This window comes from Peromyscus californicus, unplaced genomic scaffold (genome assembly GCF_007827085.1).
Source record: "Peromyscus californicus insignis strain IS unplaced genomic scaffold, ASM782708v3 Scaffold_16__1_contigs__length_79575227, whole genome shotgun sequence".
In the NCBI taxonomy this organism is placed as follows: Eukaryota; Metazoa; Chordata; class Mammalia; order Rodentia; family Cricetidae; genus Peromyscus; species Peromyscus californicus.
Window position 1 is genome coordinate 55,505,940 of NW_026294458.1, and position 14,688 is coordinate 55,520,627.

Genomic DNA, 14,688 nt, shown 5'->3' on the forward strand with positions numbered 1-14,688 from the left:
CCATTAGATTTCTGGGTTTTTCCCCTAATTTACATGCAAATATTATCAAATCTTTATTATTTCAAAATTTTAAACTATTTTGTTTTTATATTCCAATGAACTTTCTATCACTAGAAACATACATTGTATTTCAGGTTTTTGTTACATGAACACCACATCTTAATATGCTATTTTTGATGTGTGTAGTGATGAACAGCTTCAAAAATCTCAGTGTTACTACTTATTCACAGCACATTTTCATTGGAAACACTACTTAGGGATCATCTAAATGATCCTCTTTTCACAGGTCTCTAATTTCTATGGCAAGAGAGAGAGAGATCATTGGAATGTGCTGTTTCATTATCAAAGTGTGGTTCTGGAAATAGTTAATGATATTGCCTATATTTACTTAAGTCATAATAAGTTATCCTGACCTTCAAAATACACAGGAAGCTGAAGTCCTAATATATTTACAAAGAAAGAAGTATCATTGAATATGATCTTTCCCCTATAATAGTAGGTGATGAAGAGTACCTGGGGATTTAAATAAATCAGAGCCAGAGAGGAGAAGCAAATCACTTACCTGTATGACTCAGTGAGGTAGTCATTGTGACAACAATCAATAGACTTAGGTACACCTATAAACATCTTGGTAGAGTAGAAACATCATACTAAATAGCATACTTACTTTATGCCTCTCATCACAGACATGTTTGGTTATAAATAAACCACTGAATATTAACTTACTACTTTAGTCCAAAAGACAAGAGACTGAAGCATATAATACCTGGAAAGTTCTGTGGACTAGAGTCTCTTCATGCAATGTCTGCCAATGTCTCTCATATTGGCTTTGATGTATAACCCAGAAATATCTTCATAGTTCCAGAGGTTTTTTTTTGTAGCTAATGACAAAGGATATTAAGCTCCTTCCTATCAACAAGTATCTGTTCCTGTCTCAGACACTGAAATATGTCACCTTCTAACTCCCTCCATCTGTTTTAAACTCTCATCATTCCGCCTAGATCATAGGGCTGGTAAGAGGAGGCTACTTTTAATCAAATAATTGGATTAAACTTCATCAAGTGGAATTCTCTATCTGTTCAAAAAATTAGGATGAAGTGCAATACATGTGAATTTTTGCATGTGAAGTTTTGATTATGAGATCTAGACCCACTCCCTTACAAAGTAAGAGCAGGGCTTGGGGAGATGGTTCAGTGGGTAAAGGTGATTGCTTCATAAGCATGAGTACCAAAGTTTAAATATAGCGAACCTGCACAAAAGCTAAAAGCATGAACATCTTTAACTTCAGTGCTTTTAAGGTGAGATGGGAGGCAAAGACAGGAAAATCCTTGGAAGCACATGAACAGTTGGACAGGCAAAAACATTGGTAAACCAACAGAGACCCTGTCTCACCTCGGTCTGTTCTCTGATCTCCATGGAAGTGCTCCATTATTCACACACATGAATGAGTGCAAGAACACACACACACACACACACACACACACACACACACACACAGAGAGAGAGAGAGAGAGAGAGACAGAGACAGAGAGAGACAGAGACAGAGAGAGACAGAGAGAGGAGAGAGAACATAAAAGCATTCTGTTATGATCCTACCCTTTCCTGCAGTGGCATTTTCAAGAGTTGTATAGCCACCTCTGGACAGGTTGTCCTGGGTTGTGTTAAAAAGCAATGTGAGCAAGCCTGGAAGAGAAAGGCAGTAAGCAGTGTTCCTCTATGATCTCTGCTTCAATGTCTGCCTCCAGATTTCTGCCTTGAGTTCCTTAGCTTCCCTGTATATGAGACTACAATTTGAATTGAAACAAACTCTTTCCTCCCCAGATAGATTTGGGTCAGTGTCTTATCACAGCAACAGAAAATCAAACTCAGACAGGTTACAATAACAAAATAATGTGAACTGTGTAGATTATGATGAGAAAGAGAAGGTTAATTCTCATAAGTTTGAAAGCTGAAAAATCTGAAATCATGGCATAGGAGGATTTGATTTCCAGTGATTGCCTGCTTCATTCCCAAGGGCTATCTTCTTATTTAACCTCACAGGGTACTAGGAAGAGGAATGGTTCATACTGCTTTTGTTTGTGAGGAAATCTCATTCTTGTGCTCTCTGCCTTTGCGACCTAATCAAGCTTCACAGTCTCTGCCCCTCACTCTATCATAATCATCTTTGAGTTGAAAATTTCATCTGTGAAGTAGGGGAGATACAGAGCATTCAGTTCATTGCATAAGACTACTATGCTCTCAATCTTCATGAGGAAAAAAATCCAGATCAATTTAATAAAAGACTAATTCTAATGACAAAACAGTAGGGTCATAGACTGGCGAACAGTTGTCAGATTCAAACGAGAATACATGGAATGCAGAAAATGCCAGGTTCCCTTTGGGAAGGACCTGGAGATATGGTGAAAAATTTATAGTATTCCTCTTCTGCCTAAAGGAACTTTTCTCAACGGAATGAACTTATTTGTTTGTTTGTTTTGTATTATTTTAACTCCAAGGTTTTAATGCTGAATAGGAAATGAAGTTTTTCTTAACAAAGTGATGCATGTTTTAAGATTTCAAAATCCATATATGCTTGCTTATTATTAGTAACAAATTTATAAGTCATTGTGCACTTAAAACTTATAGTATATTTCTGTTTTTTGAATGTTGAAAATTTCTTTTTCTTTATTAAGAAAATTTTTATTCATTTTACATACCAACCACAGATCCCCCTCTCTTCCCTCCTCCCTCCCTGCACAGCCTTTCTCCCCCAGCCCATCCCCCACCCCATTTCCTCCTCTGAAAAGCTAAGGCCTCCCACGGGAAGTCAGCAAAGCCTAGTACATTCAATTGAGGCAGGTACAAGCCCCTCTCCCTGCATCAAGGCTGTGCAAGGTGTCCCACCATAGGTAGTGGGGCTCTTAAAAGCCCACTCATGCACCAAGAATGGATCCTACTGCCAGGGAGCCCCTTAAGCAGACCAAGCTACACAACTGTCTTGCTTATGCAGAGGGCCTAGTCTAGTCATATGGAGGCTCCACAGATGTTGGTCTAAGTTCCTAAGTTTCCACTAGCTTGGTTCGGTTGTCTGTGTAGGTTTCCCCATCATGATCTTGATGCCCCCTGTTCATAGAGTCCCACTTTCATCTCTTGGACTAGGCTCCTGGAGCTTGGCCTGGTGGTTGGATATGGATCTTTGCATCTGCTTCCATCAGTTACTGGATGAAGACTCTATGATGACAGTTAGGGTATTCACCAATGTGATTACTGGGGTAAGTCAGCTCAGGTACCCTTTCCACAATTGCTAGTAGTCTAAGCTGGGGTCATCCTTGTGGATTCCTGGGATCTTGCGTACCACCAGATTTCTCCCTATCCCCATGATATCTCCCTCTATCAAGGTATCTCTTCATTGCTATCCCACTCTGTCCCTGATCCAACTAGACCATCCTGTTCCCTTATGTTCTCATCTCCCATCATCTATCCTCTATTGCCCCTGCTCACCACTAGTTTACTCTTGGAGATCTCATCTATTTCCCCTTCCCAGAGTGATCCATGTGTCCTTCTTAAGGTCCTCCTTGTTAGCTAGCTTCTCTGGAGCTGTGGGGTGGGTTTTTTTTTTTTTTCTATTTTTTTTTTAACTGCTGAGTAGTTTCTTTCTTTTTGTTTGTTTGTTTTTTACTGCTGTTTAGTACTCCATTGTATATATGTACTCCATTTTCTTTATCCATTCTTTGATTGAAGGGCATCTAGGTTGTTTTCAAGTTCTGGCTATTACGAATAATGCTGCTATGAACATAGTTGAGCAAGGGTCCTTGTGGTATGATTGAGCAGCCCTTGGATATATACCCAAGACTGCTATCCTTGGGTCTTGAGGTAGACTGATTCCCAATTTTCTGAGAAGTCACCATACTGATTTCTAAAATGGGTGTATAAGTTTGCACTCCCACCAACAGTAGAGGAGTGTTTCCCTTGTTCCACATCCTCTCCAACATAAGCTGTCATCAGTGTTTTTAATATTAGCCGTTCTAAAAGGTATAAGATGGTATCTCGGAGTCATTTTGATTTGCATCTCCCTGATAACTAAGAATGTTGAACAATTCCTTAAATGTATTTCAGTGATTTGACATTCTTCTGTTGAGAATTCTCTGTTTAGCTCTGTAGACCATTTTTTTTAATTAAGAGATTTTCTATTCATTTTACATACCAACCACAAATTCCCCTGTTCTCCCTCCTCCTACCCCCCAGCCTTCCCCCCTAACCCACCCCTCATTCCCATCTCCTCCAAGGCAAGGTCTCCCATGGGGAGTCAGCAGAGCCTGGTACATTCAGTTGAGGCAGGTCCAAGCCCCTCCTCCCTGCACCAAGGCTGCGCAAAGTGTCTCACCATAGGCACTAGGCTTCAAAAAGCCGGTTCATGCACTAGGGACAGGTCCTGATCCCACTGCCTGGGAGTTCCCTAAACAGTTCAAGCTCAACAACTGTCTCACTTATTCAGAGGGTCTAGACCATGGGGGCTCCTCAGCTATTGGTCCACAATTCAAGTGTTTCCACTAGTTTGGCTAGTTGTCTCTGTACTTTTTCCAATCATGGTCTCGACATCCCTTGCTCATAGAATCCCTCCTCTCATTGACTGGACTCCTGGAGTTCCGCATGGGGTCTGGCCGTGGATCTCTGCATCTGCTTCCATCATCACTGGATGAGGGTTCTATGATGACAGTTAGGGTATTCAGTCATCTAATCAACAGAGTAGGCCAGTTTTAATTGTGTTGTTCAGTATTTTGATGTCTAGTTTCTTGAGTTCTTTATATATTTTGGAGCTCAGCCCTCTGTCAGATGTGGGGTTGGTAAAGATCTTTCCCTATTCTGTAGGCTGTCATTTTGTCTTATTTATCCTGTCCTTTGCCTTACAGAAACTTCGCAGTTTCAGGAGGTCCCATTTATTAATTGTTTCTCTCCGTGTCTGTGCTACTGGTGTTATATTTAGGAAGTGGTCTCCTGTGCCAATGCAATCAAGGTTACATCCTACTTTCTCTTCTATCAGGTTCAGTGTAAGTGGATTTATGTTGAGGTCTTTGACCCACTTGGACTTGAGTTTTATGCATGGTGATAGTTATGGATTGCAAATTTCTACATGTTGACATCCAGCTATGCCAGCACCATTTGTTGAAGATGCTTTCTTTTTTCCATTGTACAGTTTTGGCTTCTTTGTAAAAAATCAGGTGTTCATATGTGTGCGGATTAATGACAGGATCTTCAATTCAATTCCATTGGTCGACATGTAGGTTTTTATGCCTATAACAAGCTATTTTTATTACTGTTGCTCTATAGTAGAACTTGAGGTCAGGGATGATGATACCTCCTGAAGTTGCTTTATTGTACAGGATTGTTTTAGCTATCCTGGGTTTTTGTTTTTTCATATGAAGTTGAGTATTGTGAAGAATTGTGTTGGGATTTTGATGGGGATTTCATTTTATCTGTAGATTGCTTTTGGTAAGACTGTCATTTTTACTCTGTTAATTCTACCTATCCATGAGCATGGGAGATCTTTCCATTTTCTGATATTGTCTTCAATTTCCTTTTTTTCAGAGACTTAAAATTCTTGTCATACATGTCTTTTACTTGCTTAGTTAGTGTTACCGCAAGGTATTTTATATTATTTGTGGCTATTGTAAAGGGTTATGTTTCTCTGATTTATTTCTCAGCCCTTTTATCATTTGTATATAGGAGAGCTACTGATTTTTTTTAAGTTAATCTTGTATCTTGCCATGCTACTGAAGGTTTTTATCAGCTGTAGGAGTTCCCTGGTAGAATTTTTGGAGTCCCTTATGTAGACTATTGAATCTTTTGCAAATAGTGAAGGTTTGACTTCTTCCTTTCTAATTTGTATCCACTTGATCTCCTTTTGTTGTCTTATTGCTCTAACTAGAACTTCAAGTACTATAATGAATAGATATGGGGAGAGTGGACAGCCTTGTCCTGTTTCTGATTTTAGTGGAATTATTTTGAGTTTCTCTCCATTTAGTTTGATATTGACTGTCAGCTTGCTGTAAATTGCCTCTATTATGCTTATGTATATTCCTTGTGTTCCTGATCTCTCCAAGACCTTTATCACAAAGGGGTGTTGGATTTTGTCAAGGGCTTTTTCAGCATCTAGAGAGAGGATCATGTGTTTTTTTTTCTTTCAGTTTGTTTATATGGTGTATTACATTGTCAGAGTTTCGTATGTTGAACTATCCTTGAATCTTTGGGATGAAGCCTACTTGATCATGGTGGATAATTATTTATATGTTCTTGAATTAGGTTCGCCAGTATTTTATTGAATTTTTTTTTTTGCATCAATGTTTACTAGGGAGTAATTCTCTTTATTGCATCTTTGTCTGGTTTGGGTATCATGGTAACTGTAGCCTCATAAAAAGAGTCTGATAATGTTCCTTCTGTTTCTATTGTGTGGAACAATTTGAAGAGTATTGGTGTTAGCTCTTCTTTAAAATTCTGGTAGAATTCTGTGCTGAAACCATCTGATCCTGGGCTTTTTTTTGGTTGGAAGGCTTTTAATGACAGTTTCTATTTTCTTAGGGGTTATAGATCTATTTAAATTGATTGATTATCTGGTCTGGATTTAACTTTGGTATGTGGTACCTATCCAGAAAATTGTCCATTTCTTTCAGATTTCCCAATTTTGTGGAGTACTGGTTTTTGAAGTATGACCTGATGATTCTCTGGATTTCCTCATTGTCTGTTGTTATGTCTCCCTTTTTATTTCTGATTTTGTTAATTTGGATGTTCTCTCTCTGTCTTTTGTTAGTTTGGATAAGGGCTTGTCTATCTTGTTGATTTTCTCAAAGAACCAACTCTTTGTTTCATTGATTCTTTGTATTGTTCTCTTTATGTCTATTTTACTGACTTCAGCCCTCAATTTGATTATTTCCTGCATCTATTCCTCCTGGGTGAGTTTGCTTCTTTTTGTTCTAGAGATTTCAGGTATGCTGTTAAATCACAAGTGTGAGATTTCTCCAACTTCTTTATGTGGACATTTAGTGCTATGAATTTTCCTCTTAGCACTGTTTTAATAGTGTCCCACAAGTATGGGCATGTTGTACATGCATTTTCATTGAATTCAAGGAAGTCTATAATTTCTTTCTTCATTTCTTCCTTGACCTGTTGGTAATTCAACTGAATGTTATTCAGTTGCCAGGAAATTTTAGACTTTCTGTAATTTGTTTTATTGTTGAAATCTAATTTTAAGCCATGGTGGCCTGATAAAATACAGGAGGTTATTGAATTTTTTTTTTATCTGTTGAGATTTACTTTGTGACGGAGTATTTGGTCAATTTTAGAAAAGGTTCCATGGGGTGCTGTGAAGAAGGTATATTCTTTTGTGTTAGAGTGGAATGTTCTATTGATATCCATTAATTCCATTTGAGTCATAACATCTGTTAGATCCCTTATTTCTCTGTTAAGTTTCTGTCTGGCAGATCTATCCAGTGCTGTGGGATGTTCTGTATGTCAAATGTGTTGCTCTGATTGGTCAATAAATAAAACACTGATTGGCCATTGGCTAGGCAGAAAGTATAGGCGGGACAAGGAGGAGAATAAAACTGGGAAGTGGAAGGCTGAGTAAGAGAGACACTGCCAGCCTCCACAATGACAAACAGCATGTGAAGATGCTGGTAAGCCACGAGCCATGTGGCAAGGTATAGATTAATGGAAATGGATTAATTTAAGCTGTAAGAACAGTTAGCAAGAAGCCTGCCATGGCTATACAGTTTGTAACCAATATAAGTCTCTGTGTTTACTTGGTTGGGTCTGAGAGGCTATGGGACTGTCCTGACTGTGGGCCAGGCAGGAAAACTTAAGCTACAATCCAGTGGTGAGAGTGAGGTGAGAGTGGGGTTTGATGTGCGATTGAAGCTTTATTAATGTTTCTTTTACATATGTGGGTACCCTTGTATTTGGTGCATAAATGTTCAGAATTGAGACTTACTCTTGGTCGATTTTTCCTGTGATGAATATGTAATGTCCTTCCTGATCTCTTTTGATTGATTTTAGTTTGAAGTGTATTTTGTTGGATATTAGGATAACTATACCAGCTTGTTTCTTAAGTTCATTTGATTGGAATGTCTTTTCCCAACCTTTTCCTCTGAGGTAGCATCTGTCTTTGAAGTTGAGGTGTGTTTCTTGTATTCAACAGAAGGATGGGTCCTGTTTTCGTATCTATTCTGTTAGCCTGTGTCTTTTTATAGGCGAATTGAGTCCATTGATATTAAGGGATATTAATGAACAGTGTTTGCTAATTCCTGTTTTTGTTTGTTTGTTTGGTGGTATTGTGTGTATTTCCATTCTTTGGGATTTGATGCTGTGGAGTTATCTATTGCCTGTGTTTTGTGGATGCATCTAACTTCCTTATGTTGGAGTTTTCCTTCTACTGCTTTCTGTAGGGCTGGATTTGTGGATAGGTAATTTTTAAATCTGGTTTTGTCTTGGAATATCTTGTGTACTCTGTCTATGGTGATTGTAAGTTTTGCTGGGTACAGTAGTCTGGGTTGGCATCCATGGTCTCTTAGTGGCTGCATTACATTTTTCCAGGACCTTCTGGCTTTTAGAGTCTCCATTGAGAAGCTGGGTGTTATTCTGTTTGGTCTGCCTTTATAAGTCACTTGGCATTTTTCCTTTACTACTCATAATATTATTTCTTTATTCTCTATGTTTAGTGGTTTGATTATTATGTGGTAAGGGGACTTTTTTTGAGGGTCTAGTTTATTTGGTGTTTTTTAAGCTTCTTGTATCTATATAGGCATCTCCTTCTTTAAGTTGGGAATGTTTTCTTCTATGATATTGTTGAATATATTTTCTGTCCCTTTGAGTTGGTATTCTTCTCCTTCTTCTATTCATACTATTCTTAGGTTTGACCTTTTCATGGTATCCCAGATTTCCTGGACTTTTTGTGTTATGACTTTTTTGGCTTTAGTTTTTTTTTTTGTTGTTGTTGTTTTGACTGATGAATCTATTTCCTCTATTGTATCCTCCTAGCCAGAGATTCTTTCTGTCATCTCTTATATTCCGTTGGATATGCTTGCTTCTGTAGTTCCTGTTCATTTACTCAGATTTTCTATTTCCAGCATTTCCTTGGTTTGTGTCTTTTTCATGGTTTCTATTTCAATTTTCAGGTCTTGAACTGTTTCCTTCACTTGTTTATTTGCTTTTTCTTGACTTCCTTTAAGAGATTTATTGATTTCTTCCAATTTTTAAATTTGTCTTTTTCTCAATTTCTAAGGGAATTTTTCATTTCCTCTTCAAAGGCCTGTATCATCTTCATAAAGTTATTTTTAAAGTTACTTTCTTCTGCTTCTTCTATGTTGTGATATTCAGGTCTTGCTGTTATAGAATCACTAGATTCTGGTGGTGCCATATTGCTCTTTATGTTGTTGTATGTATTTTTGCACTGGTGTCTACCCATCTCTTCCTCCAATCGGTTCAAGAGGTGTTTGTGTCTGAGGGAGCTGCTCTTGGTCCATTTGGTTCTTGCTGTTTCTGTGTCACAGGGGCCACTTTTGGTCTAGTTGGAGCTCTTAGTCTAATTGGAACTGGAAGGTTCTGTGTCTCAGGTAGCCCCTGAAGTTGCAGGAGTATGAGTGGGTTTTGGGTAGTTAGTAGGTCTTGTAGATTGCAGGATCTGATGAGGGGTGTTGGTGGGGAGGCCTGCCCACAGGAGTCTTCCCTGCTGGCCTGCAACTGGGGCAGTGATGGGGGGAGGCATGGGTTGTGCCTCAGGGCCGACGTCCTAGTGTATTTCTTAATAGATTACAATAATTAAGAATAATGTTAATCATTATAATATTGAAGATTTCTATTCTTAAATATGCTGCAAATCATTTGAAAAGAAATGGAAATTTTGCTTTGACATAAGCATATTTAAATATTAATGATTGTTAGTATACAAGCTGAGGTATTTGCCGTTTTACTCTATCTCACAATGAATATTATCTTGCATAGGCAATGAGAAACTTTTTTGGCAGCCTTCAGTTTTCTTTCAAATTCCTCATCTTTTACACAAAAATATTCAAGTATAGATAATTCAAGAGGGAGTCTAGAATAAATACACACACACACACACATACACACATACAGGCTCAGCCACACACTTGAAAAGTAAGAAAATTATCTTAAAAAAATATTGATCAATTCATTATCATTACTATGAAAAAAATTATCTGATTTTTTTCTCCGGTTTCCAAGTTAAGTGGAGAGTTACATTTCACTTTATACTACAAAAAAGCAATTAAAATATTTTAATAGTGGAATCATAATCTCTGTCATTCAGTTCTTAGGTAATGACTGAATTAGGAAGGATTTCATAACCAGCTTGACTGTTATTAAAGTTGGAATCTTAATTTCATCTCCCTCAAAATTAGAATGTGGTGTCAGTAAAATTTATGGCTAAATTAAATATTTTAATGTCAGAAAGCCGGTGAGCATAACCAAGCTTGTTAAGAGTTATGCGGTTTCCACAGAAGGATGCCCTATTATATAAAGTCAGCACACCATGGAGAAATATCTCCATTTGTAAGTTTTATCACAGGAAATTAATTAACAAAGCAATATGAGTATTAATCAAACACCTTTATGTAGTATTGGAGAGCTGAAACTGACCATCATTAATATGATATAATTAGTCTCTAACCAAGATTGGCATGTCTTCTGAATGACTCAGCAAAAAGTTATAATCTTCTACCAAAACGGAAAAACAAAATTTTTTGGATTAAGATTTTAGTCCTTGTAAGACATTTCGGTGGTAAACCATGATTTCCACACTCTGTTTACTATATTCTCACTCAGTGGTTTGGTGAAGAAGCACTGTTGATAGGAAAATTCTCTTATTGAGAGGGAAAGAATAAGATGTTCGGTGGATAGAGAGGTGGGCAGAGTCTGAGAGGAGTTTGAAAGGATGAAGAATGATCAAAATATACTGCATGAAAGAAGTTCTAAATAAATCAATACATACAAACCAAAGAGAAAATATCCTATCATAAACAGTGAGCAGTTGACACTAACATTTTCATTTCTGAATCTGAAAACAATAGTGAGAGAAAGATCTATTTGTAAGTTTCAGTCTCTGCTTACAAATAAAAAAAATTCTAGCACATTTAGTTAATGGTATTTTCTTGGAAATTTTCTAGAATAGCATTTCAAATTGTGGTGATGTATTGTGTACCCCAAAATATTGTGTTCCCTAATAAACTTAATCTGGGGATCAGGGGACAGAGCCACTAGATTAGATATAGAGGCCAGACAGTGGTGGCACAAACCTTTAATCCTATCACTTGGGAGGAAGAGATCCATCTGGATCTCTGTGAGTTCAAGGCCACACTGGAAACAGAGTTAGGCAGTGGTGACACAGGCCTTTAATCCCAGCACTTGAGATCTCATGGCTTTGCTTGGGAAGCACACACGCCTTTAATCCCAGGAAGTGACATGGCTGGGTGGAGAACAGTATATAAGGCGTGAGGAGACAGGAACTGAGCAGCAGTTCAACTGAGACCCTCAGGGGTGAGGACTCAGAGGCTTTCAGTCTGAAGATTTGTGGAAACAGGATCGGCTGAGGAGTTGGCAAGGTAAGCTTGGCTGTGGCTTGTTCTGCTTCTCTAATCTTTCAGCTTTCACTCAATCTGGCTCCATTTTTTTTTGTTTTTTATTATTATTATTTATAAAACCTTTTAAGATTCATGTTATCTCAAATGAGTTTGGAAAACTCTAAATTTAAAAATATCTCACTAATACCATTAAAACAAAACATAGAGAGTCTTTGCAAAGAAGAAAAAAACAGGTTGCTTGGCATTTTTGATTATGGAAATCATAGTTTTCTATGATTTAAAAATTGTGGGCTATTTTCATTGTTTAATAAAATATAACCCTCAGTTTATCACATTCTCATGTTTTATATTTATTTTTTAATTTCTTTTTTTTCCTTTTGAGGTTATACAATAATTACATCATTGACAAGAAAACTTGAGTAATAAATATCAAAGAAAATCAAAGGGGAAAAGGTTGCAATATCTATTTAAAACTGTAATTTTATTTGGTAAAATTGAGATAATTCAGGAAAAAAAGAAAAGAAACAGTGCAGTGACGTTTTTCTGTCTAACAAGCATCGTCAGCTCCTGAATTTTTTCCTTTGCTAACCATTAATGTTCACCTTGGCTTCTCTATAAATGAGCCTTCTAGAATCACATCAGTCAACTTAGAACATTCAGGAAAGAAATGAGGAACACTTTTAATTTGACAAGCAGGCTCTACAGTGATTTCTTTCTGGACAAAATGGGTCATAAAAAAAGCCGGGCGGTGGTGGCGCACGCCTTTAATCCCAGCACTCGGGAGGCAGAGCCAGGCGGATCTCTTGAGTTCGAGGCCAGCCTGGTCTCCAAAGCGAATTCCAGGAAAGGTGCAAAGCTACACAGAGAAACCCTGTCTCGAAAAAACCAAAAAAAAAAAAAAAAGTGAACAAGTCTCCCATGCATGTGAGGGAAGGTCTCAAATGCTCTATCTAATTTGAGATTAATGCATTTCATAATATTGGTCTGAAAGACACCATAAATCTGTCGTGTGAATCCAAATTAATTTTGTCAATTTTCTTTAGCAAAAGAAGACAGAACTAGAAGTTTATCCTCTAAAATGGAGAGTTTAGAGGACTTAGTTGCCCACACTTGAGAGTGAATGCTTTAAAAATTATTGTATTCTTAGGAAATGTACCAATACGTATGAGGAGAGATGGTAAGACCACTCAAGTGAAGGTGTTTGGGGCAGCATCCTCAACTGAGGATGGAGGAATAAAAAGATGACAGAGGAGGAATGTACTCTTTCTGTGCATGTCTTCCTGTAGGTAAATACACGAATGCTTTCCAAGATGGACATTGTGAGAATATCTTCAAAATTTACATATATATACTTCCTCTTTTATGACATAGAGTCTTAAAAATCCTTGCCTTTATTATTTATAAAATTAATTATATTTTCTGAATCCAAGGGAGACGATATCAGTTAATTTGTAAGACAACCATTTGGTAATTACTTTTAAGATTCGCTCTTACATTTTATTATTGTACATTTATAGATTATTCTGTGACTTACTCATCTGTGTCACGTGTCTGGCCTCGGAATATTATGAGGAAACATAGTCGCTGTATCAGTTATCTTTTCTGTTATTGTGACAACATACCTGACCAAAGCAGTTTAGGGAAAGCTGGGTTTATTTTGGCTCTTCCAGCTCACAGTTTTAATGACAGTCTGCCATGATGGAGAAGTCACGATAGTAAGAGCATAAGATGGCTAGACTCATTGCATGAACAATCAGGAAAGAAAGAAATAGGCCTTTGTTCAGTTTGCTTTCTCAGTTTTCGTTCACCTGTAATGGTACCACAATATTTAGGATAAGTCTTTCTTTTACAGTCAAACTTCTCTGGAAGCACCCTTGCATCCAAGCCTGGAGGTTTGTTTCTGTGGTGACTGTAAATCCTATCAAGTCCAAAGTCAAGATTAACTATCACAGTCTTCTAGGAAGTGCATACTACAGAACAAAGGGGAGGAGTTACTACAGACATTCATAATGTTGAAGGTAGTCTATGATTTTATGTTGGTTGACATCCAAAGCTCCCTTGGTCATATGTGGCCTGCAGTCTGTGGGCTGGACATGCCTAACTGGATGATTTTTGCATACTTTGGGCATGTGTTTTTCCCTATTTACTTATTAATATGACTTATATATTCTAGATGGTACATAGCCCAATATTTTTACTAATGTATTAATTATTTGGTTTTATTACTGGATATAAGAAGAAACGAAAAAAAAACCCCAAATAGATGCTTATGAGTTTTAAATGTTTAGTTAAATGGGAAATTGATGGAAGGGTGACTGAAAATAAAAGTGGCCAACATACGTCCTAAGACTTTTTTTTTTAATTTTATTTATTTATTTATTTTTTAATTTTTATTTTGCAATACAATTCAGTTCTACATATCAACCACGGATTCCCTTGTTCTCCCCCCTCCGGCCCTCCTCACCTTCCCCCCAGCCCATCCCCCATTCCCACCTCCTCCAGGCAAAGGTTCCCCCCCCCCCCCCCCAGGACTGAGATCAACCTGTTAGACTCAGTCCAGGTAGGTCCAGTCCCCTCCTCCCAGGTCGAGCCAAGCGACCCTGCCTAGGCCCCAGGTTTCAAACAACCAACTCATGCAATGAGCACAGGACTCTGTTCCACTGCCTGGATGCCTCCCAAACAGATCAAGCCAATCAACTGTCTCACCCATTCAGAGGGCCTGATCCAGTTGGTGACCCCTCAGCCATTGGTTCATAGTTCATGTGTTTCCATTCGTTTGGCTATTTGTCCCTGTGCTTTATCCAACCTTGGTCTCAACAATTCTTGCTCATATAAACCCTCCTCATTCTTGTTAATTAGACTCCCAGAGATCGACCCGGGGCCTAGCCATGGATCTCTGCATCCAGATCCCTCAATAGTTGGATGGGGTTTCTAGTACGACAATTAGGGTGTTTTGCCATCTTATCACCAGAGTAGGTCAGTTCGGGCTGTCTCTCGACCATTGCCAGCAGTCTGTTGTGGGGGTATCTTTGTGGATTTCTGTGGGCCTCTCTAGCACTTTGCTTCTTCCTATTCTCATGTGGTCTTCATTTACCATGGTCTCCTATTCCTTGTTCTC